Here is a 23,361-nt window from a genome sequence, read left to right on the forward strand (position 1 = left end):
GAGTAAAGGAATTTAAATGCGAATCTATGCGCTAAAAGTGCCGAAAGCTGGAATGGTACTAGTACTCGCACTCCGCTTACGTCAGGTGAATTTAATGGCAAAGGAAATGCCGAGCAGTGATTGCCCACAGCTTTCCTGCCGGTGCAGGTTGATGGTGTGTGGTTGATGAAGGAAGGGTCTTAGTGATGAATATGCGAGAATTGTTTGATGCTGCTGGGGCTGCTGCTGTGCGCCCACAAATGTGTGAGATGCCGCGTACAGGCCTGCCTACTGTAAGCGCAGCCATATTATTGCAAATTCTTAGCGGTGAGAATTCGGAAAACACACTGCATTGCAGTTTAATTGTTTCGATTCGGCGGTGTCAGTAATGACGGTGGTATATGTAATGGCATGTGGTAAAGATGTTGAATTGCCGTATTGAAATTATCAATGCGATACAAACGCGTTTCACTTTAGTTGGCTAAACGGTGGATAATTTCTGAAACATTAGAATGTTTTGAATACATGATCGGTTTTATAATGCAAACCCTGATTAATAAGTTTGCTCAATTTTTATAATACATTTGTTTATTTTTGTATATTTATGTTTCTATATTTCTTTGTAAGTCAAGTACCTGAGTCGAGTATTGATTTTGTCCAATATTTTTGCTCAATAAAAATGGTATAAGAAGCTGGTAGTTTATCAAATAAACATGTACCATTGCAGTACACATTATTGTGGTCCCATTACAGCGCCAATTCAAAATCCGAATGAAACGATTTGCAACTTCAACAACCATCTGTTTTAGCACAGCCATTGTCATCATACCAATCGTGTCCCATTCACTAATGTTCACTGCCTATGCTGTACCGCATCGTGTTTCCGGTGCACCGATAGGACAAATTGCACAGTTTCACCCGAGGCATCGTCAAGGCTGCGAAGTAACGGCTTCATTTCAATAATTAATCGCATTCGCTTTCCCGTGCAACTAAAGCCAACAGCAGAGGACAACAAATGCTCAGTTCCAAGCCGTACGTACTGCACTTAGCAGAGCGTAAGTCCAGTGGCACCACTCAGACTCCCGTCAGGCTTTTCTTGTGGACATTACGCTTCCACAAACCAAGTTCACTTTGGGCTGGTTTAACGAGGGCAAACTCATCCTAGCCTTCCGCGGTTGCTATCACTACCCTCTGAGACAGGACAAATAAGAGAAACTAAACGGCCTCTTCTCACTCGGTGGATTAAATCGCCCGGTTTGAAGATAAATTCACAAACAAACGTCAAACAATTAACCACGCTGCGATCCAACTTGCCTACGATTGTTCCATCAAAAAGCGAACATCATGCAATGCTAGCCTTGCGCCCCGGGAGCTGTATGTAAGCATCGAATCCCAACCTCCGCTACCGGGTCCACTGCATAATGAACTTCCTTTGTGGGTAGAGCGTAGTTCTTTACACCGGAAGTCACCTTCTGCGGCTTGAATATGCATGGTGTCTTCCAGCATTGGCCGCGGGACGGACAAACCCTAGATATGTGACGAGAAACAATGGTGCACAAAAGGTCCGCTGCTTAACTTGCAGGCGTACCAGATTGTGATGTTAATTTTTGACGTTCAGCAAAGGAAACAGCTTTGCGCCTTGTCCACTTTTGCAATGGTGGAATTTGACGGTGCTATCGGGACGATCAGATATAACGAGATGCTCGTTTTATGTTTGAGAGTGTTTGATTAGAACATTCCCGGTACAAACTCCACACTCTCGAAAGTCACCACCAAAGGCTACTATGACGTGTATAGCGATTCAATCATCTTTCCATAACGGACAGACGGATACCCAGAAAGCCGCAAGTAATAAACTCAATTGCGGAATTTGTTTTTTTTTTTGTTGCTCTCGGTACCATACGGATGTTCGTCACCAAACCGTTGCTTCCTAGTCACGCTTGCGTCCCGGTGCTTGAACCGGTTTGCATCGAAAACTACATTCATACCGTTGGATTATCCGTAATGCTCTTTACATTCCGTTGAAATCGCATGAATAACATGCAAGTGCATTTTCATAACTCGCTGCTCGAATGCTGGCTTAGCGAAAGCATCGGGAAACGTCTGCTTCCATCGGGGAATGGGGACCACACGTCTGTAGTACTGGACAATTGGGAAGGTATGCCATCGTTTTACTGGAAAGTTGCTGATAAAATTAAACACAGCCACCCACGGACACGAAACCACATCCACCTGGCTTTTGGAGAAAATCCTGCTCCCCAAAGGTATGATTCGACGCACTCGGACACTTGGGGTTTAGTGCCCCGTGCATTTATGTGTGTGTAAATGCACAACACGGTATAGAATGTTGTGCAAATCGTTTAAATATTTATGATGTGTATGTATGATTTTTCTCCCGCCTTACAAACATACGGTTGTGCCAATCGGATCGATGTCCCGAGCTTTGTTTGTGGTGTGCACGGTTTTGGAGGAAAGCTATTGTAGCAAATAAATGCACTTGTGTTCCAGGAAGTGTAGGAAATGTGCGCAAATACGATATGTGATGTGAAATATGGCAATGATACAAAGCGCATGTTCAATTAATTCAAACAAGCTATGATTTTTTTTTTTTATAACTTGAAAAAGCGACCATGTTACAGGTTTATTGCCATGTTACATAAATGTTGGTGTCAATGGTAGTTCATGAATAATTGTATTGTATTTTTGAAGTATGCAAAATGCTTTCGATGAAATTGGAAGGCTACGGATCATTGCTGCAATGAGTGCAACAATGATCTATTTTTACGTGTAACCATTTTGATGGAGACTTAAAATTCATCAGACTAATCGTTACCGTGAGCTCGTTTCAATCGATGCGATGTTTAAATCATGTAACGTTTGATCTGTCCAAAGTTATGTTTTCCATATTGTCTTTATATAATTATCAAATTTTACTGATTGATCGACACAAGTATTGTGTAGTCATATTTTGTTATACAAAAACGTACGTAATTTATTTCTATTGAGTTCATTTCAGCTTTAGTGGTGCTTCCTTTTTTGAATTAAGCTTTCGTCGTATTGAAAGCTACTTCAATTTACTCAACGATATTAACAACAACTAATTTCAATTTTAAATAAACTTTTCTTTGCATTAGAGAAACATGATAAGGTTACATGAACAGATGATAGCTACCAAATGTCTTTGCTTGACGCAAATGAAGGTGCCTGGTAGTTGATGACTAATGACCATATATGAATCAACAACGATAACACATCTGCTTGTTGCTTTTGATTGTATTATATTATACAAACATTTTTTTAAAATTCTATTGCATTGTATATTTATCAGAAAATGTCTGCACAAAGCTATACATTATTATTTAACCTAGTTTAATGGGATTGAAGGAAACAGGGAATTTATCCTAAAACTGAAACAATCAATATGATTTTATATGTTTCATTATCTTTAATGTTAGGTTTGATGAGCACAAATGATATGCTCATATGCCTGAAGGTATGTTATATGGTAAAAACCCTTTTTCGATTGTCTGTAACAAACATTTTCTAAAATATTTTATTCATTTTAAGTTGTTTGGGACTTTGATACACCTACCGTACGCGATCAATTACTTATCTAAATTTTCCAAATTGATCTTTTAAGACTTGTGTTTAACACATACCTTTTCTTCAGTTCTGTGGGTGTTGGTCAGTTATCGATTTCCTAAAATGTGAAATTACATAACTAAGGAAGTTTCGCTACTTACGAATAATGGAGGAAACAATCTGTCACATTTTATTTACAATTTTGATTGTGATCAGACATTAATAAAGCTTCGTTAAAGTGCTTCAGCCACCGACGTACCATCGCAAATACAAGAGCGCGGAATGAGAGGTTAAACTTACACTCCACACCACCACTCAAGATTAAATCAAGACAGGGACGCCATGCGTTTCTAGTTTAGCATTTTGATTACGTTCGGACCCGATGTTCAGATTCATGCTCGAATACTCAACACAATAGCGCTGGTGAACCCGCGTGAACGGCTGACGTGTTCTACCAAAGCCACGGTCAACTGAACGGAGGGGTAGGATGCATGCGTCCATTCGGTGGCAAAACCTGAACCGCAAATTACCAGCAATTATGCAGCGGAGGATAATTTGCAATCCGGTTCAACATGCAACAGGTACGGTTTGTGATACAATCATCCACAAAACAATAGTCGCTGCGAATTGTGGTAGTAAGCGAACTCGGAACACTATTGTTCGCCTAGCCACTTAACCATCGTGCAATACCAGGTCTGTCTGGAGCTATACTTAGGACTACAGTTTGTGGGTTTGCATTCATGCTTATAGCAAACGTTTGAAAGGTATGGTACACACCTTTGATTTTGGACCCAATTCGAACATTGAAATGAACGGTGGTTGCATAGAAATTGTGTACGTTATGAAAACATACTGCTAAGTTTCTCAGAGGGTTGAGATATTGAAATAAAATTGTTATAAAAATGTAAAGAAAAACACTATATATTGTATTTTGTTAAATTCAAACATAGGAAACGCTGGTGGCCATAGTCTCTTTGCCCTCAGCCCACTATCGTTCGCCGAGCGCTCGATGGTGCTGGACGTTTTCAATCTCAAACCAACCTGTAAGCAATAAATATAAATCTGAATAAACCAACCAACTAGATCAACGGAGGGTGCGTTTAGCTTCGGGGCACCAATTGACCTAAATGGATATTTGCTGAACGTCCATCGGATGTTAGAAGTGGAACTGTGTACGGACCTACCTGTGCGCAAAGTCGTAAGTGATCACGCTAAATAAACTAGCAAAACACTAGCTAGAACAACTGCAAAAGCGTCGGGTGCATTTATCTGCATGCTACTCAACCGTGATTATCCTTCACAGTTTATCCCAACCATTGCGAACCCGCACTTCCGCCAACCCCACTACGTTATCCTCATGGAGGATGGAGGACATCGTACATCCCGACACACGATCCTACGTGTGCGTCCTATAGGAAGGATTTTCCCCGCAGCAGCACACAAACAAAACAAAAAAAGAACTGTAACAGCAATTGTGCTTGGAAGCAACAAATGGTGTCCGGTGATAGAGTGGTAGCAATAAAACGGGAAATACATGCTCACCCTCATAATGTACAAAACGCATTGAAAAGGCACAGCACGCAGCAAAATACAGCACGGCTTTCTACCCAGCACGCAGCGCTAACTGGTGGCGACGGTAATCCAATTAAACGACAAATAATTATTCCGTAAATTGTGATTTAAGTCTCCCCGGTGGTCTCTCCCGATCCCCACTTTCTCGCCCCAGGTAAAGGTGGATCAATCGGAAGCAAGGATGGGGTAAAAACCCCAACCAACCAGCGCCGGAAGACAAATCCGTTCGACCGGAATCGATAAAAACTCATTAAAAGCTATTTTGCTTCTGACCACTTTCGAAGCAAATGGAGAGGACTGTTGGAAGGTATGTTGGGGTGGGATAGGATATATACAAGAGCGATATGGGGAAAGATGCTGCAAGTAAAGAGAAGGGATTAGCAGATAAAAATGGACGAATTGTAAAATGAAATGAACAAAAACAAAACAAAAAACCTCATGATGTGGCATCCTGCGTCCGATTAGTGCCCGCGTCTTGTGGCGGCTTTCAACTTCCCGCACATTCCATGCGCCTCCATGGTAGAGGGGCAAATACGCACCAAGTAGTAGCAATTAAATGAGCCACCGTTGTGACAATTCACTTTGCCGTCACAATTTACGACACGATTGTTTGACAGTTTAACAACGCACAACAGCAACAGCCAGTTAGGGTGACGTTTTAGTGGGGTATGATTATCGATGCGTCGATGGTTGGTAGAGGTAGAACGGAGGGAAGGTTTGCTAATATTAACGAAAAGCCATCCAACCGTAATGCAGGTGTATCGGTGGGATATTGGTTGGAACAAGATTAATTGTTCACACCGAAAGCATGCCGTAATGGATCCGATTTCGGGGTGGTTCGGATGGTAGGTAAGATTTGTGTGACAAGCCGACACCGTCGTGCAGTGTGTACTGGGAGATTTATGATTAAGAATAGCAGGAAAAAGTGGAATTAAATTTGAACACTTTGGGGAAGTAGTGACATTTGATGGGATAGAGTGGTGAGCAAGTTGAATGGAATGCTTTAATATTTAATGTGCATAAATTGTCTTAGCCGAGTGATCAGCAAAATACGGTTCACGAGCCGCATTAGGACCCCTGACGGTTCTAGGAGAAAATAGGCACCATCGGCTTGGCTTATCAAGTTAAATCTTATCGTGAAAATAGACCGAAGTTTTATAGATTTTGGCTCTTTATGTCAAAAAAACTGGCTATAATAATAAAGGGCTCTAATATTAGTTTCAAAGACATTTTGTTATAGATTCATGGAAAGTTCAATCGATTCGTGAACTGCAGTAAATGACGTTATCTGTGACTGGCACAACAACTTTTGTAAGTGTGATTGAATTCTATTGCTCTTAAATTTCGTCAAAATTTAATTTAATCTCAGATTGAAAATACTTTGCTAATCTCGTACCGTACCGTTCCAAAATCTCAATGTTCAATGTTCACCCTCAAACCATATCGTTTTTTTTCATCAACCCTCAACACGATGTTGTATGTGTGTGTTTTGAAGTTTTTGCTAAAAATAAAAGTGTAGCCCATCGAATTCACTCACCGAACAGTGAAAACAATATAATATTTCACTTGGCTTAAAACTTTGCAATGCGCTGCAACATAGACACTCTATGCCATGTGAATGAAGCAAGCTCTGGCCAGCTCTAAACTAACCCATACCCTCTAACCATTAACGCCACAAGCACTGCTAAGGGTTGGACGGACGGAAAAGTTGTTGCTTCGTGGGTCCGCATTTTGGGTGTAATGTTTTTCTTAGTCTAGAGTCAACATTTTCCTTTCACCCGAACCAAAAAGCATCAGATGGCTTAATGTTACGGGGCCAAAATCCGCAAAAAGGAAACTTTCGGTAAGATTATTCTTACAGCAGGCGAGTGAGGATTTGCGATAGTAGCAGGAAAGGTTCTTGGAATAATTATTTAAACATGATTTTTAAAATGTTGCTTCGTGAATCACTGTTCAGTTAAATGCGATCAATTTTGGCAGATACACAAAACACATTTATTGTTGTAAAGAGATTCTTTCCTGCTTCGGATGAATTAGAATTAGGTGGATGATTAAACCTCAATTCTTCTACAAAATGTGTCACAAGTGAAGAACTTACCTAGGTCGCTTACAGCTCCTCACCCGCACAACCACCAACAAATCTGCTTGGGCGGGAAGAAAGAAACGGCATACATCTTCAAAGCCAAAGATTGTCAGGGATTTTGTCGGGTAATGGTGTCTGTAAACCACAAAACCACTGTTGAAAGGATGGCAGCCAAACTGAAGGTTAAAGGATTAGCAACATCAAACGAAAGCTGCAAAACCACTGGCACCGGCTAAAAGTGTCCGAAGAAATGAATAGTTGGAAAATATATGAAACGTTGATGCATTCGTTTCTGGAAACGATAAGAGCAACAGTGTGACTGTATGCGTGACTGCATTGTCACAAAGAAACAAAGAAAGAATGCGCTCGCCGAAAGGTAGTATGGACATGTAATGTAATGTAGCAAAACAGCGTATCTGGATGCTTTGTAACAACCTTTCCTATTCGTTGTACGCATGTAGAGCAATGCCATATAAGTATCCGAAAATGGTCAACAGCTACAGCAAAGCTTCCATCGGTGCTGATGAAAAGGTTAAGAGCTTGCCTCCACCACTAAAACCTCCCCCGTCTCATTCCGAGAAGCATTCTTATGGGCCTTACCGGGCTTTTGTGAACCTGTGCTGGCGAGTTTCACAGAAACAGACCAATTTCTTACACCGAATCCACTGTTCGTAATCGTTATTGGAATGAGAAATGAAATTGTTAATAATTTATCGCCAGCATGGTCCTAGAATGGGTTGGCCGTTCTTTCCCCCACCGGCCAAGCATGATTAGAAATTCATGGGAAAATAAATGTTTTACACTAAAACCCAAACAGCACTGTGTAAAAGAGAGCGTGTGTGTGTACTGGGGCAAGTGGAAAAGACTACTAAACCACCGACTATACTTACAATGCCGCACTGGCAGAGTAGCGCCACCGGCTAAGCAACGGCTAAGGATATGGGCCATCCGGCCGATCTGCCTCGTTGAACCACCTTGGCAGTGGTAGTGCTCAGGTGCAAAACTATTTATTTATACCTTGGGATGAATTTGCTACTCTTCAACCCTCCCCACTCCATACCGGTGGGGAAAACGAATATGCTTCTTTTTTCTTTTTATTCAGGATGCCTTGTGTAACTGAACGGTGGTAAGCCTGAAATTCAAGCTAAACGCGAAAATTCACTCATACCCCCAGTCCAATATATCTATGATGAGAGGAGGTTGGGGAAGGGTGGCCAAAGCAATAGCATAAAAATAGTGATGCAGCAAGAAATGGCGCTTCGACGCGCCCCTTCGGCTACGTAACGAGACCGAGCAACAGAAAAATGGCACCTTTCCACGGACGTCTATTCCCGCCGGGAGACACAAACAAATCCAGCGAAACGAACCCTACCATCCTACCTGGTGTGTGTGCGTGTGTGTGTTCACCACACGTGAGATCGTTCGCTACTTTTCGCGCTTGATTCGATTTCGACCGAGCGTAACATGGAACGGGGTTCGATGCGGTGGGTTGCACCTCGTTTCCGGGTTTGATCGTGGGCCGGGCCCGAAGAGGCTGGTCCCGGGGCCAACCAGGAGGGAAATTACTATAGATTTATCTTCCTTAGTCTCATCTTGGATATCATTTTTCTCGGCTTTATGAGCGAAAGAGGGCACCCCGGATCCGGAGACGAACGGTTGATGTGGGGCTGTGTCGTTGCGGCCCAGTCATCGGGTTGAGATGCTGGATGATGATATTTTATGGTAAATTACCGACCGTTTTTACCGTGATGAGGTGATAACTTTGGAGGTGGTCTGGGGGAGCGGGCGTGTTAACGTGTCGTCGCCGGTTGACCCTACAGTGTCGATGGGATGATGGGTGTGGGGTATCTAGTTTTATTTCTCCTATACAGCGTAAATCTTCGACCATCAATTGGGTTTGCTGATGAGGTATTTGAATGTGCTGGATGTAATTGAGGTACAGGATGGTGATTTGCAGTATGGTATATTATACACGAACCAGAGCGTATTGATCAGATCTGGGAACAATATTGATTTTATCTAAACCAATCGATCGTAAAATGTCTAACAACGCCAAACTCGAAGATTCGTTGAAGTGAGATTCTCTCCAAAAAAAAAAACAAAATCTATCAATAATAAAGATTATGTTTGTTATTTACATAAAGCCGCACCCGTAGACTAGTTATAATAAGATGTATCTAACATCAACTATGAAATATTCGTGATTTAAACAATTTATCACATTTTTTTTTGGAGGCATCTAAACAAAACGGTTTACTATATAATGCTTCCAGTCTTCGTATTTATTGTACAGCGTAAAAAATATAATAATCAATTAAATGTTCAAAGAGACGAGATAAACATAAAATAATGTTTAAAGGAACATAGTTTTAATTTAATTACAAGTAAGTAAGGGTAAGTAAGTAAGTAATTTTTAATTAACATCTCATATTTTAGTTTACAAAATCTCCCCATCAAATGCCTCTTACCATTGTGCGTGGTGGTCTCTTTGGTGCGTGGAAATGGTGCAAACAATATTGATCAATCAATTCGACAACCGTTACTGATAGTTATCGTTCGCATAGAATAGAATATCCACCCTCGGGAGATCATTCAAAAAGTGTGAAGCTTTAGAGTCTGTTTTTCTTTTTCATTTAATATTTGCCCCACCCTAAGTGTCAGTCACCTAAAATTGACTCAATCATCGCGGTCGCACGGGTATTATCTACCTATATCGAACGCCAAACGCGTGTTGTCATCGTGCCCGTTGGATGAGGATAAAAATGCAGTTTTTTTAGTATGGCTGACGTATAACGCAATGCAGCAGACGCAATCGCAAGATATATTTATGAGTAAAAAAAAAAACAAATAGCGCTCAAATGCATAAACGAGGGCGGCACGTGAAATGTTTCAATAGAACGGAGTTGCATTTTTTGCATAGAAGGTCTCAGGTTAGAAAAAAAACAACTTCATGCTGGTCAAAATGATGTTTTCAATTGCTTTTAAAACGTTTTGACTTAACACGTGGTGTACAATAGGAGTAGATATTTTAGAATTAATTAAAAATAATCTAAGACCTGTCCAGGGGCCAGTAATATTTTCTGTCTAAAGTTGGAAAAATATTGCTATTTTGTTAAATATTTGAAAAGGGTATGGTACCCTAGACCAGCGCTCACCAACCTTTTTAGAATCAAGGACTACTTGCGTTTGTATTTGCCGCTGACCACATATATTAAGTGCATATATTTAGTAGAAAAAGCTCAAAGCTTTATTGTAATGTATTATTCTAGACATGCCTGTTGAATTTTTTTCTTAATTGCGGGAATTGAACGATGTGTAAAAATCGTTTATTTATATTATTCTAGACATGCCTGTTGAAAATTTTATCCTAATTGGTGGAAATTAATCGAAAAATAAATATGTAAAAATCGATTTATAATTTGTAAATTGTTTATTTTTCATTCAGTCTGTAGCAATGTATGGCAAAATTTTACAATTCATTTGACATTTAATATTTAATAATCGTACACTTTTGTTGCTCCAGAAAAAATACAGCAATCTGAAGATTTAGTGTTTGACTATTGATAAAACTCTAGAAAATGTCAATAATATGCTAAAATAAAATATTAAACAGAAGCTTGGTAGACGAGATGATATGGCTATGCATTTAGCTACAATTTTCTCATCTTAAACACTTAACACAGTTTGTATGTTTTACTTCCTTCTACCGTTGCAAGCAATCCACTTTTTTACCCGTTTTGCTTTTAACTGTATTCCTTCAAGCGGTACCATTTCCAACAGCATCATCAAACATATTTCCGATCACAAATGCGCCCACAAAACCAAAGCAAATACAGAACGTGTTTTAAAACAAATACGCTTACAATTTTCATTCGCCAAGAACTTTGCTCCTCCAGCATTATTTTATCTCCTTCCCTTAGTGCATTTTCTTTTTCGCTGTTTCGCTCTAAAATATCCTTTTTGTGAAAGTCAACTTTTTTCCCCGACCGCCACCATTATGTTTACCTTTTTCTTGCCTCACATTGCCAACGGGCAACGGTGGTGCTACCATTTCTTACAAGTTACGACCGTATTCCCTGCTCTACCATATTGTTCCACACTACCGGTGAATAATTAATGTAATCTTACGGCATAACGATGGAGTTTTTCGCCGACCTTCGCCGAATCACTCAAACATGTGTACACGCAAATAGAGTCGAATGTTAGCCTTCCCTCGACGCTCCGGACTAGCCGCCGCTCAAACACACCGCTGGTTCAGTCGTTCGGTGCCCAGCATTGGTTCCGCATCACACCACACAGCCCCTCCACGGGCGGGGATACACAGCGGAGGAAATTGATATATGCATGATACTGAGATTTATGAGCCACGGTACTGTGAGGGCATTTCCCCAAAAAAAAAAGAAAGCCGAATTCCGTAGATGGCACAGAATATGCGAATGTAACCGTGTTCCGGGTGCGTACTCGTTCGTTTACCTTTCAGTTTTTGCTGCTTCTCTGTGCTCAAACGCGATGTGAACAATCCACCAAAAACTGTGCTGTGTGTTTAATGTATGAAAAAATAATCACGACTGCAGCATTTTTGTGCAGTGTAACTTTGTAAAGGTATAAACGGTGCGTGTGCCATACGATGTGAAAAGGAAAAATCACAACCAATGTTCACCAGGACGCGGAGAGCACTGGAACGAAAGGTAATGGTAATACCGTCCATATTGCCACGCAAAAGAACATCCCTTTTTTCATGCGGGTTTTTGTATTTTAGGAGGAAACTTTTCACCTCCAACAAAGGTGGTTGGACGAGCCAATCGAAAAACAAAACAAAAAAGGCATACAACTCCTCTATACTACCTCAGAAAAGAACGAGCTCACCCAGGCGCCCCAAATTGAGACATCAAAAGGCTCGGAGTTCGGTAAGTGCCTCGACGCAACAAACCCCTTTGGCTGGCGAGGTTCGACCCAGAAGTCAATCGATTAGATGCCACCATCGTCAAGCGAATCTTTCCCATCAGAAAGCGAATCGACCCGGGTGCGCTCCGACAGCTAACACAGGAGAATGGTGGGGATGAAGCTTAACACGGCAAAGGGATCTTTATTTTTATCCCATCGTGTCCCCTACGCCGCCCTTTTTATACACGAGTCAGACTGCGAAACACTCGGTAAAGCTCAACCCGTCGCCAGTCATTTCCACCAGGAATCTCACTAGCTCCGTTGCAAAAAAAAGGATGGGTGGAGGTTATTTGTATGAGGTGAACAGCAACATCGGTTGGCCGATGCTGTCGGGCAGATATATATATTGATTCGCTTTACTGGCAGGATAATCGGCACCGACGATCCGGTTGACAAGTCGACACACCCACAGTCCGACCCCTAAAGGCACAATGAGTAGCTTTGGCGCAGTGGGCGGTGGGATGGCGGGCTGAAAGAGCAAGCAAGGCCTTCAAACGAGCCTACTTCCACATTCCGGCAAGCAACAGGGTGACAATTGCGTCCATGCGCAACACACAAAGGACAAAAGTCTCTCACACAGCTGCTGCCGTCCACCTGCCGTTCACCGCAACTGTAACCTCTCCTCGATTTTCGATCGGTCATTGAGTTATAGGATGGAATGAAGGTTTGCTACGTTTTCCCAATGCGCCAAAGGATGTGGGGCAGACATCGCATCAGAGGATGCCGCTGGGGGACGGTTTCAGATTAGATTTGCATCGGTAAGAAGGGTGCTGTACGATAAGTTGTTAGTTGTTGGAGATGTGTGGATGAAACTATCTTTCCTTTTTTTGTTGTTATGATTGCTGAAATTAATTTAACTGATTTATTTTTAACAACTAAAATAATAAAAAAATACAAAAGTTTTGCATTTTTGTAAACATGTTAGCATTTTAACAAATAAATCTAAGAACTAAACATGATGTGTTTAAAATTCTTAAGAGTAATGATTCCAACAAAACACAATAAAAAGCAAATACTATAATAAAATATTGGATAAAAAATAGATCAACTCCAATGAATAGGCAATGCAAACATATTACAATACACCAACAATTGCGGAGCAACACAAAACAACATTTAAGCCCCATGCAAATCGAAATAAAAAATATGAATAATACAAAGTCGTAACAATACAACGTAAAACTCTTACCTCTTGTAACAAGGAAGCTGGTTCTAAAGAGAGCACACCTGATTCGGGGCGGTATGAATGATGTACTTTTTTTTATTTCCTGTCCCGTCCTAGCAACAGTTTCGATGTGCGGAATTACTGCACAGACACACCAACACACAAGCACTCACAGACCGCCAAGGACATTCACCGTGCGACGAGTCCCGGTTCGTGTGGTTCGAATCGCACCAACACTAAGGCATCGAACTGCCAGCCGACTACAATACAGGCAGGTCTCGCAAGGAAAGCGCAGATGAGGCGGAGGATCATTAAAAGTTGAATTCCATTGCACCCAAGCAATGCGTTTGCATTAACAATACGCGTGTCTCACGCACAGGAGTGTCTAAGGAAGGGATTTTCCCCCTTTAGTATATAAACGTAACGTACTGCTTTTTCTTTTCTTGCAAAGTTTTCACTGTTTCTTTACGGAGTTATGTTTCCCCCATTCGCTAGAAGCTACAGGTAAATGTGTATCAGGACGCACTGTACACGGCACAACACAAACAAAATGGGAATACTACTACTTTGCATACATTTAGGGATACAGATGAATTGTTTTTTATCGAAGCTTAGTTTTCACTGTTTTGTGTCGCTAGTATTTATCTTCTTAGTTAAACTTCATTGTTTTCACTTGCGGACAAATCGCACACACTCACAAACACACGCACCTTGTTGCTCATGGTTGATTTTTTCTTTCTTTGCAGCTAGGAGTGCAATTTTTTCCACTGCGAATGACAACTAACAACCGGGGACGAATAGTCAGACGAACGTTTTGCAGTGGTGTGCGTGTTCCCGTTCCTGCAAGCTGGTGGTAGTGTATACACACCCGCCGCTTGTTGCGTGAGTACGAAGATTTAATGTGCCAGAGCGAGAGGCGCAAACCTGCGTTTTCTACGTTCTCTCTCTCTCTCTCTCTTACTCGCTGTCTCGCCCTCGCTCTCATTCACTCGCTCTCGACTGCACCCGTTGCTAATGGTCCGTTGTATGCGGGTGTATGCGTGTACCCTTGCGATAAGGGATATCAAACGCACCCACACACTAACACACCAAAGAAGGCAGTCGTCTCTGGCTGGGAGTGAAAACGATACTACCTTCACCCCCGGTGCAAACACAGCCACAGTACACAGGGGTTCTCCGCGGGACGCGTGTGAGGGGAATGGGTATGACTTCTGCTGCTATGCGCTTGGGAAATGGGGTGAAATTCCCGGGGCTGTGTAATGTGATTCCTTCCCGTCCCGAAACACGCACACACACGCACGAGCACTTTTCATTTATACTAAAGCGATACAAACGTGAATTTTATTGCTCCTCGAGAAACGCGACTTGTGTCACACTCTGGCACCTAGCTAGGGACAAAGCATAAATCACCTTCAGCCCACCGCTCCGTGTGGTGTAACTCGTTACTCATCCGATGGCTCAGACATCACACCCTTCGCAAAAGAGACACTCCACACAACAAGTGGCCACAAAACGGTTTCGGGGAGAAACACACAAGCACAGAAACAGTCACCGTCGTAGTAGTTTTTCCCCCTCGCGCGATAGCGCCTATATCATTAGCGTTTGGTGGGCTTTCTTTGTTCCCGTTTGCGCTATCAGGTGCTATCGTGCGCTGTGCTTTCCACTGCACTACGTCAATGTACGTGAGCGCGCCGTCTCGCTCGTTTATCCTGTTGCACACGGACCTTTCGTTTACTCGCACCACTGGCACTGGCGGGGCTCGTCCGTGCGATCCGCCAAACCGTTCCCCTACCCTTTGTTTGTCGGGCACGATTCGTCTCTAACGTCATCTAAATCCGGTCGCGTTCTTCCTGTTGATTTGCATTACCTTTGCAAAACGAATGAAAAGATGGTAAGAGATGCAAACCTTCAGAAGGCAGGGACGGGGTGAAGGACCGCAAACGCTGGTGGGGTATGTGGCTCCGATTTGTTTTCGTCACGATTCCACGCTCACTTTCAACCTGCAACATTGACTTCTGTCCGAGGCTTCGTCGGTCCGTGAACAGTGGGCTTGGATAACAAAGATATGACTTTCCGTCACCAAGTGAATGTTACTTGTATACGGTTTTTTTGCCGATTGTTTTATATAATGTTCTAATAGTAGTGGTTTATAAATACTAAATATGGTAAATATTCATACAAAGTTACATAAACAACCAGGCGTCTCCAGCTATGATCAAAAATATTAAAAAAAAAAACAAATTTTATATTTCCGATTGTTTATAAAAATTATTTATAAACCAAGATGAAAGATTTTGCCAATTGCATAATTTATGCCATGTACTTATATTCAAAAATAGTATTTGATTCGCAACAAACATTGTAAACATTGAATTGAAGGTTAAAACATTTCGTCCAAACTTCCCACTGTGCACCTGCTGCAGGATGTTACTCGTATATTATTGTTTTGCCTCTGTGTTTTTCACCACGCGTACGCACACTCCGACGCACCAACCGGTGATAGCTCACGAACACTACCGTACGTCCACCCTCTTGGGAAATTGTGTACTTTTTCGCTGCTGTAGCCCCGGGACAGCGACACGATTCAATTCGCCCAACTGTATGGATTGGAATCAAACCTTTCCAACCCGAGCGATTGCGTTCAATCGCGTCTGATGCACGACAAGTTAAATCATACTTTAAACAAATGTGACTACCAACACTACTAATGAGAGCACTTGCACTGTTTTGTACGAGCAGAAACACACATGCTCGCTAAACCACGTCCGTCTAATGGTCGTATATCCTGAAGAGGCTAGTCTTGGTAGCTTTTTAACCATTATGCACGAATGACGTCAATGATGCACCAAACAAAACTAATCCCAGCAGCAGTAAACAACTACATACTCTCTTCATGCGTGCTGCGTCCACTGTACTGCACACATGACGTTACCTTATGCTGGCGGAGCCCGGCAATAACGCGAAAATACGTCAAAAACGATTTCATACACTTTACACGGGAGAAGAAACCTAGCGTACACGGTTCGTGCTTTTGAGTACGGTTACATTTTAGCTAATTTCTATACTTTGAAATTCGACGCGACTACGCTACACGGGAATCGTATTGTGGTTTAGCTACTACCGAAACAATGCACAAAGGACCAGACACACATTCAGTGGGGTGTAAAATGCAAGGGGCTGTTTTCCTTGCGACAGGGTGAGATTTTGACAGCTTGAGCGGTGATGGTAGTGGTGAGGCCGTCTCGTTCACACGCATACTCTCACAATCTTGGAGGACGGCAGTTGAAAATGCCCCGTGTGTTTCGAAATAGGGAAATTAAGGACATGGATCTAGGATAGGTTAGGTATAATTTGAAACTATTTGAGGAAAACATTAGAGAAGGGAAACAAATGATCTCATAATGACGTTACATTAAATTATTTACATTTAAGAGCACTGGAACGTTATTTCAAATCCATTAGATAGAATAACGTAGTTCTTCTCTGACCGCTAGAGTGCGTGCGCAAAACATATACGATAACGACTATGAAAAAGGGAAGATTTAAAAGAAATACTTTAAAATGTAACAAAAGTTTTAAAAAACTTCGTGGCTTATGAACTCGGTCTGTAGTTGCAATTGTTCTCTACAAATTGCATTACATATCTAGCCTAGAGTATACCATGCTATATACTACAGTGTACATCAGCGTAAAATGTAAATAGTTCGAGCTGCTTGTTTCGAGCAGTATTGGTCACTCTGGTGGTTGGTTGTGGTACTAGAAGACTTTTTGAGTTTGGCGAGGATATGATGTTTGTGCGTTAGCAACAAATTTGACACACTTTTATACAATTAGAATTATGGGGATATTGTATTACCCAATGAGTTAAAAAAAGAATGTTTTTGAATCTAAAAAGCGACATATTTTAATCAGTGTTGTTTTTATTTTTAACAGAAAATACAACGAATTGTCATGAAATCATTAAACATATTATAATAACATAAAATATAATTATACCTTGGCTCCAGAGAGGATCGAACTCACGACCTTCGCGTTATTAGCACGACGCTCTAACCAGCTGAGCTATGGAGCCTCTATTGTTTATCGGGGGTATTTATCTCAACGGAACATGATACCACTCGCAATGTATTTCAATGAACCCTGATACTAGTATCTTATACGTTTTTCCAGGGGTAGGCAAAGTCTGGCACGCGATCCAAATGAACCTGCTAGACAATTTTATCGAGAAATACTTGGATGAAAAATGACAGAACGTAAAAAGAATAATTGATAATCTTCGTGATAGTGGATGAGTTTTTATTGTGAAAAGATGAAACGTATAGTTTTTTGTACATCTTTTCAAGAATTTAGTCTCATAATTTGATTAAAATGTTAAATTATATAAAATTAAACACCATTACCGCAAAAAGATCCGACAAGTCTTCATGTTCTTTCAAAGTTTAGTAGTAGCACCAAAATTTAAAAAAAAATTGAAGTATTTTAAGAACTTTGTTATTTTTTTATGTGTTTAATGTTGCTCATGAAGGTGTCCACATTATCATCTAAATTTAATTTAAAACAATTTTCATGTTCGCAGCAACAGGGTATGACAATGAAGATGTATAGTTTCACGATTCTCTTGATTATAATTGCTTGTTTGCTTTACATAGGTTGTACATACATTTATTTAAAAACAATAGTACGTAGCTCATCAAAATGCAAAACACAAAAAAAGTATTTTTGAAATGATGAATATGATAATAAAATAATCCTGTATTGTTAAGTTATATTTTGAAACAAAACATAACGAGCTCTGGCTCCAGAGAGGATCGAACTCACGACCTTCGCGTTATTAGCACGACGCTCTAACCAGCTAAGCTATGGAGTCTGTTATAAAGTTTTGAGCTTACTAATAGACGCAAAAGCACAATTTATTTATAAAATACTGGCGTGAAGAATAATTTACCAATTTCTTGTTGTGTCGCAAGTATATATGTATAGCGTTGAATTGTTGCTCTAAATATTAGTTTTAATATTATTCCTTAAATTATTTCATTTTTTAATTCTCGTGCAACAAAATAAAATAAAACGGTATTTTGGCTCCAGAGAGGATCGAACTCACGACCTTCGCGTTATTAGCACGACGCTCTAACCAGCTGAGCTATGGAGCCTATATTCATATTGTAAATAGGTACTAGTTCAAATAAAATCAAACAAGTGCAATTACCTTTCCTCTACCATCTTGTTTGTGGAAATGGTTTACAAAAAAAAACAATCAAAATAACTAAAAAGAAATAAAAGAGACAGGAGTAGGGGCAACTCTTAGAGGTTATTATTAAATTTATGGTTTGAGTGTATTGTAGTAGTGTCTAAAATAGACACAACATTCAACACTATTTTTGTTATTGAATGGGGTGTGGGTGGGTGGTTGATCATGACAAATATCGTCTTTGTTGCTTTTTTATGAGAGATTATATTAACAATAATTATTAGCTTGGAATGTATAAAAACATATTCTATGGCTCCAGAGAGGATCGAACTCACGACCTTCGCGTTATTAGCACGACGCTCTAACCAGCTGAGCTATGGAGCCTATATAGGCATTGCAAAGCTTATAAAAGGTCGCATCAAGGGATAATAAAAATTCGGTTATTTATAGAATCTACTTATTTTATCTTATACTTAGTGTGTTCATATTAACACTGCTGTGTAGAACTTATTCTCGGAATCTCAACATTTATTCCATTTGATCAAAGCGTGGTAGGAATTCTATAAATGATTGTAATATTGATTACTAGTTTATGTAAACCAATGTGACATATTGTATGCAACAAGAAATATTTTAATAATTTCGCGGAATAACTCTGGCCAATTGCAGTCACCGTCCTCCAACGATCATTTTGGGACTAGTTATCAAAAATAAAATTACAAGACAATCAAATAAGAATGATGATAAAGAGAAAGCGCGGTATTTTTATTTATATGGGGGTTGCGCGTCGTCCGTGTGCGTGCTGCTAGTGGCAGAGAATTCTACGAGTTATTTTTCATTGATTGAATACAACACAGTGTACAATGGAAAACCCTGACCATTACTCACACAACATACCACCAAGCACACCAAAACCAACATAATTAACCTATTTATTTACTACTTTCTACTACTCTCCTACTTACGTTATTGGTTGGTTCATTAAATGTTTGTTTTCGTATCTTTATTCACATACACATTATTAAGCTGTATCACAAAATCACAATCACAAGCTGTATGTAATGTGTTACAAATCATTAACATTAATTATATATCTAAAAACAATCTCTCCTTGGCTCCAGAGAGGATCGAACTCACGACCTTCGCGTTATTAGCACGACGCTCTAACCAGCTGAGCTATGGAGCCATATGATGCCATGGTATTTAAGTATTCATGGGTAGGTGTTTTTAAAGTTCATTGTGAAATATAGTTTTCAAGTTGTTGCCTTATTTTCTTTTTTAAATTCTAAAAAAAGTACTAGTAAATATAAACAAATCAAGCTAGACAGCAAGGGAGATAAAAAAAAGAGTCAATGAGAGAGTAATTTAATTAACTACCTACTTATTTCTCGGTACAACCGCTTTGCGGTGTTTTCTTGCCTTAGTAGAGTCCTGACCATAATCGTGGACGCCTTTACGCCATCTTACCACCACTATTTGGGGCTCTCCGTTCTGTTCTTTTGAAATAATTTGGAGAATTATTCCGTTTTTAGATCGCAGGCTGAAATTTCAGCCTGTCAGCTGTTTGCATTGCATAGCAGTTTTCGAGCAGTTATCGAAGTGAGTATAGTATACAGGTGGGTTTATACCAAAGTGTATGTATTTAAAAGGCTGATTTTATCGCTTCTGCTTCTGAATGAAGATTTTAAGAGTGTTTTGTGTAATCGTCAAGCTACCAGAAAGCCTGTTTGAGCAGAAGTTTTCACCCGTCTTATCAAAAAGGGACGTTCAAATTTAGTTATAAAAAAAACATGCTATGAGACCACCTGGACTACATACAATTTGATTCTAGATTCCACCACTTGATCTCTTTAATGCGTCTTGGGATAAATGAAAACACCACCTTGTGTTGCCATTTGTTTGAGCAGGTACTCGAATCTAATTCTAGCTTTGAGGCTAAAATAATCTTGACTGAAAATCGCAGGCTAGTTCTGAGTGCGATTTGTATGGAGTGTTTACATGATTTCAGCATCCAACTGTCAAACTCCATATAAAAAACTGGCTAGAATCGTAAAGGACCCCAAAGTTTGAGTAATTTTGGTGTTGGCACCTTGGCTTTAGGTGAAAAATTTACGAAATTATTTATTATTGAATAGATGTTTATGTAATGATTGTAACAATCTGTTTCATTCATTGAATTGACTTTATTAATTTATTACTTGTACAGTCTACTTTTAAGAGTTTGATATTTGATATTTGTTTGTTAAATTTAACAGGCAAATAGTCGAAAACGTAACTATTTGAAAAAAATATTAAAGTGGCGGAGGCAGCGAAAATGTGCATACAGCCAAATCGAGGCTAGCAAATCGAGAGCATTAATAGGACCCCGACAATGAGAAATGCTTTATGCACATGGCATTGCTGAATTACTGATTGCAAATTAAACAACTATAATCGCGTTTCATAGGGAGAGATTTGTGTAGAAAGAAAAATACGTCCAAATGAATCCCTTGTAGAATATCATTGAACATTATCCTTTCTAGCGCATTTATCGATGCTACATGGACTTTATACAATAATAGCAAATACCATAATTGGACTAATAAGACTGCAGTAGAGAGTCTTCAGGCGGAAAATCTCTGAAATCGGATAATAATCGGAGTATGAATTTCACGATTCATTTGTTTTAATTACTACGTCTTCCAAGAGTTGTTTGAAGTTTTATTGCTGGTCTCGTTTAAATCTTATTTACTTATTCAATATATACCTCTAGGACCCCAATAGACAATATTGCAATATTGTTGAAGACAGATGCAAAAATATTTGAACTAAAGCATATCTAATTCGAGATAATAAAAGTTGTCAACTTTTAACAAACAGTGCGAATGTTTCTAGTCGAGAAGTAGGTTTAAAACCACATTACATAAAACGGCTAACGTAGTTGGGCTTTTGTACTATAAATTGTGTGATGTGAATTATATCACTCAACAATATTTATTCCTCCCTTGTAATTAATTTATTTAGCCGTGAAAATTATATAATGTAAACATTTTTTCAGACAATTGTTTTAGAAAGTAACATTCACGCGGTGAAGCGTGAAAAAATAGCCAAAATCAACATGGTAGAAACCTTTCACAGTTAAATGTATGTATTGAGCTGTCTTCCTGTATGATCCGATGACGTATGATGAAATGCCTAAATTCTCTCGCGCCCACACATGGCGGGAACATATTTGCCGTGAAACTGATTGTTTTTGTATGTACCCTAAGGTGGATTAAAAATACACCTGGTGAAAAAGGGCCTTAGAAGGGACACTTAACGTCATTTTAAAACCGTAAACCATTGGTTTCCGCACAAAGTATAGCAAATAGAACAGATTTCTTTGTTACTACGTGCATTTTTGTATGTCTATTGATTTTATTGAAAAAAATGAGATATAATAACAACATATTTGATGATTTGTTTCGTCACGAAATTTAAAATCATGTGAGTAAGAGTTCTAATCTCACCTAAATTGTCCATGTGTCTCGTAGATAATAAGGAATAAATGTTTATATAGGAAATATAAATGATTTCTTAGTTTTTTCTTCAAACATGTCGAAAACACAATGAATTATACAATAAATTCAAGAAATAACACGAAATAACACACTTGAATCTATGTTTTAATGTTCAATAAGTACTCGCAAAGCTCAAATATATATTTTTAAAGTATATATAATCGGAAAATGTGGTATATAAATTATAGTATCTAAATAAACAAAATGTAAACACAACGTTTGAATTCTTGGTAACTTACGTCAATTGACGAGTTGTCACAAAATGCTCTAGATTCCACCACCTTCTGATATTATTAATCCTTGATGTATCCCTTTTATCAAATATCATCGAATATCTTTGATTTAGGCTTCACGCTTCACGGCGCGTCGGTAATTGGTGGGGATTGCCTGGTTTTGTGCACAGTAACATTGTATACGTATATATGTTTTTTTAGGACTAGATTTACAATAACAATTTTCTTTTTTAATTTGTTGGTTCACTTAATTACAATATTTACTTTTAATAAAAACGAAATTGTCTAATGGCTCCAGAGAGGATCGAACTCACGACCTTCGCGTTATTAGCACGACGCTCTAACCAGCTGAGCTATGGAGCCGTTGGTAATCAAGAAGGTCAGTTGAATTATCATTATAATTTTTAAATAATCAACGCTTGAAGTAGTGATAATTCTGTCAAATTGCTTCATATTATAATAGTATTATCGAAGTTTGCATGATGCGAGAAGTTGATAAGCAGTGTTTGTTTCATAAGCACCTCTATGTATAAACCAACTCATGCGATCCATATAAGCTGATAAGATATAACCAATCGCATCGTACGCGCTTGATTGCCCAGCATGAGCATTTATTTTCATCCCTTCAAACAGATTCATTCCCCTACACTGTAATGTGCAGACAACTTAAAATAAAAATCCCTTCATGCAGTAACTGAACTTACGAACCACCTATGACGGGAATGGACGGCCATCGTAACATAAGTCATACATATTTAATATATCATGTGCCACACTACCTTTGCATTGATCCGTGGATTTCTTTGGACCATAAAAATCATAACTCACACAACGAGGATAAAGCTCGTCATAATGATCATCATCGTGCTCAGCATAATCGAACGGGCAATGCCGACGGCGTATTCCCTCGTTTCATTAGCATGAATAATTGATACGCATATCGGAAGTGTACCGCCGCGCGAGTGCAGTGTGAAGTACGAACTCCGAACAGTATGCCGGAATGGCCGGAATTTCATACATTTTTAAATAGCACAGCGTTCAGCAAATTAGTCAACCGTCTGTAAACAAACGTGAGA

At 39.7% G+C, this 23,361-nt stretch overlaps 1 protein-coding gene and 6 non-coding genes across 7 annotated transcripts in view; all 7 read right to left on the minus strand.

Annotated features, from left to right (window-relative positions):
* Positions 1–13,841, minus strand: part of LOC121603709 (polypyrimidine tract-binding protein 1) — a 265,540-nt gene extending 251,699 nt beyond the window's left edge. Inside the window, exon 1 of the mRNA XM_041932849.1 lies at positions 13,350–13,841. The gene's annotated coding sequence lies outside the window, so the exon portion shown is untranslated. The remainder of the gene's footprint in view (positions 1–13,349) is intronic.
* A 3,482-nt stretch (positions 13,842–17,323) lies between these two features.
* Positions 17,324–17,397, minus strand: Trnai-aau. The gene has a single exon. It is a non-coding gene; the product is annotated as a tRNA-Ile (tRNA).
* A 721-nt stretch (positions 17,398–18,118) lies between these two features.
* Positions 18,119–18,192, minus strand: Trnai-aau. The gene has a single exon. It is a non-coding gene; the product is annotated as a tRNA-Ile (tRNA).
* A 209-nt stretch (positions 18,193–18,401) lies between these two features.
* On the minus strand, positions 18,402–18,475 carry Trnai-aau. The gene has a single exon. It is a non-coding gene; the product is annotated as a tRNA-Ile (tRNA).
* A 348-nt stretch (positions 18,476–18,823) lies between these two features.
* On the minus strand, positions 18,824–18,897 carry Trnai-aau. The gene has a single exon. It is a non-coding gene; the product is annotated as a tRNA-Ile (tRNA).
* Positions 18,898–19,625: 728 nt separating this feature from the next.
* Positions 19,626–19,699, minus strand: Trnai-aau. The gene has a single exon. It is a non-coding gene; the product is annotated as a tRNA-Ile (tRNA).
* A 2,875-nt stretch (positions 19,700–22,574) lies between these two features.
* Positions 22,575–22,648, minus strand: Trnai-aau. Its single transcript has one exon. It is a non-coding gene; the product is annotated as a tRNA-Ile (tRNA).
* Between the last annotated feature and the right edge of the window lie 713 nt (positions 22,649–23,361).

The sequence above is a fragment of the Anopheles merus genome, chromosome 2R (assembly GCF_017562075.2).
Source record: "Anopheles merus strain MAF chromosome 2R, AmerM5.1, whole genome shotgun sequence".
In the NCBI taxonomy this organism is placed as follows: domain Eukaryota; kingdom Metazoa; phylum Arthropoda; class Insecta; order Diptera; family Culicidae; genus Anopheles; species Anopheles merus.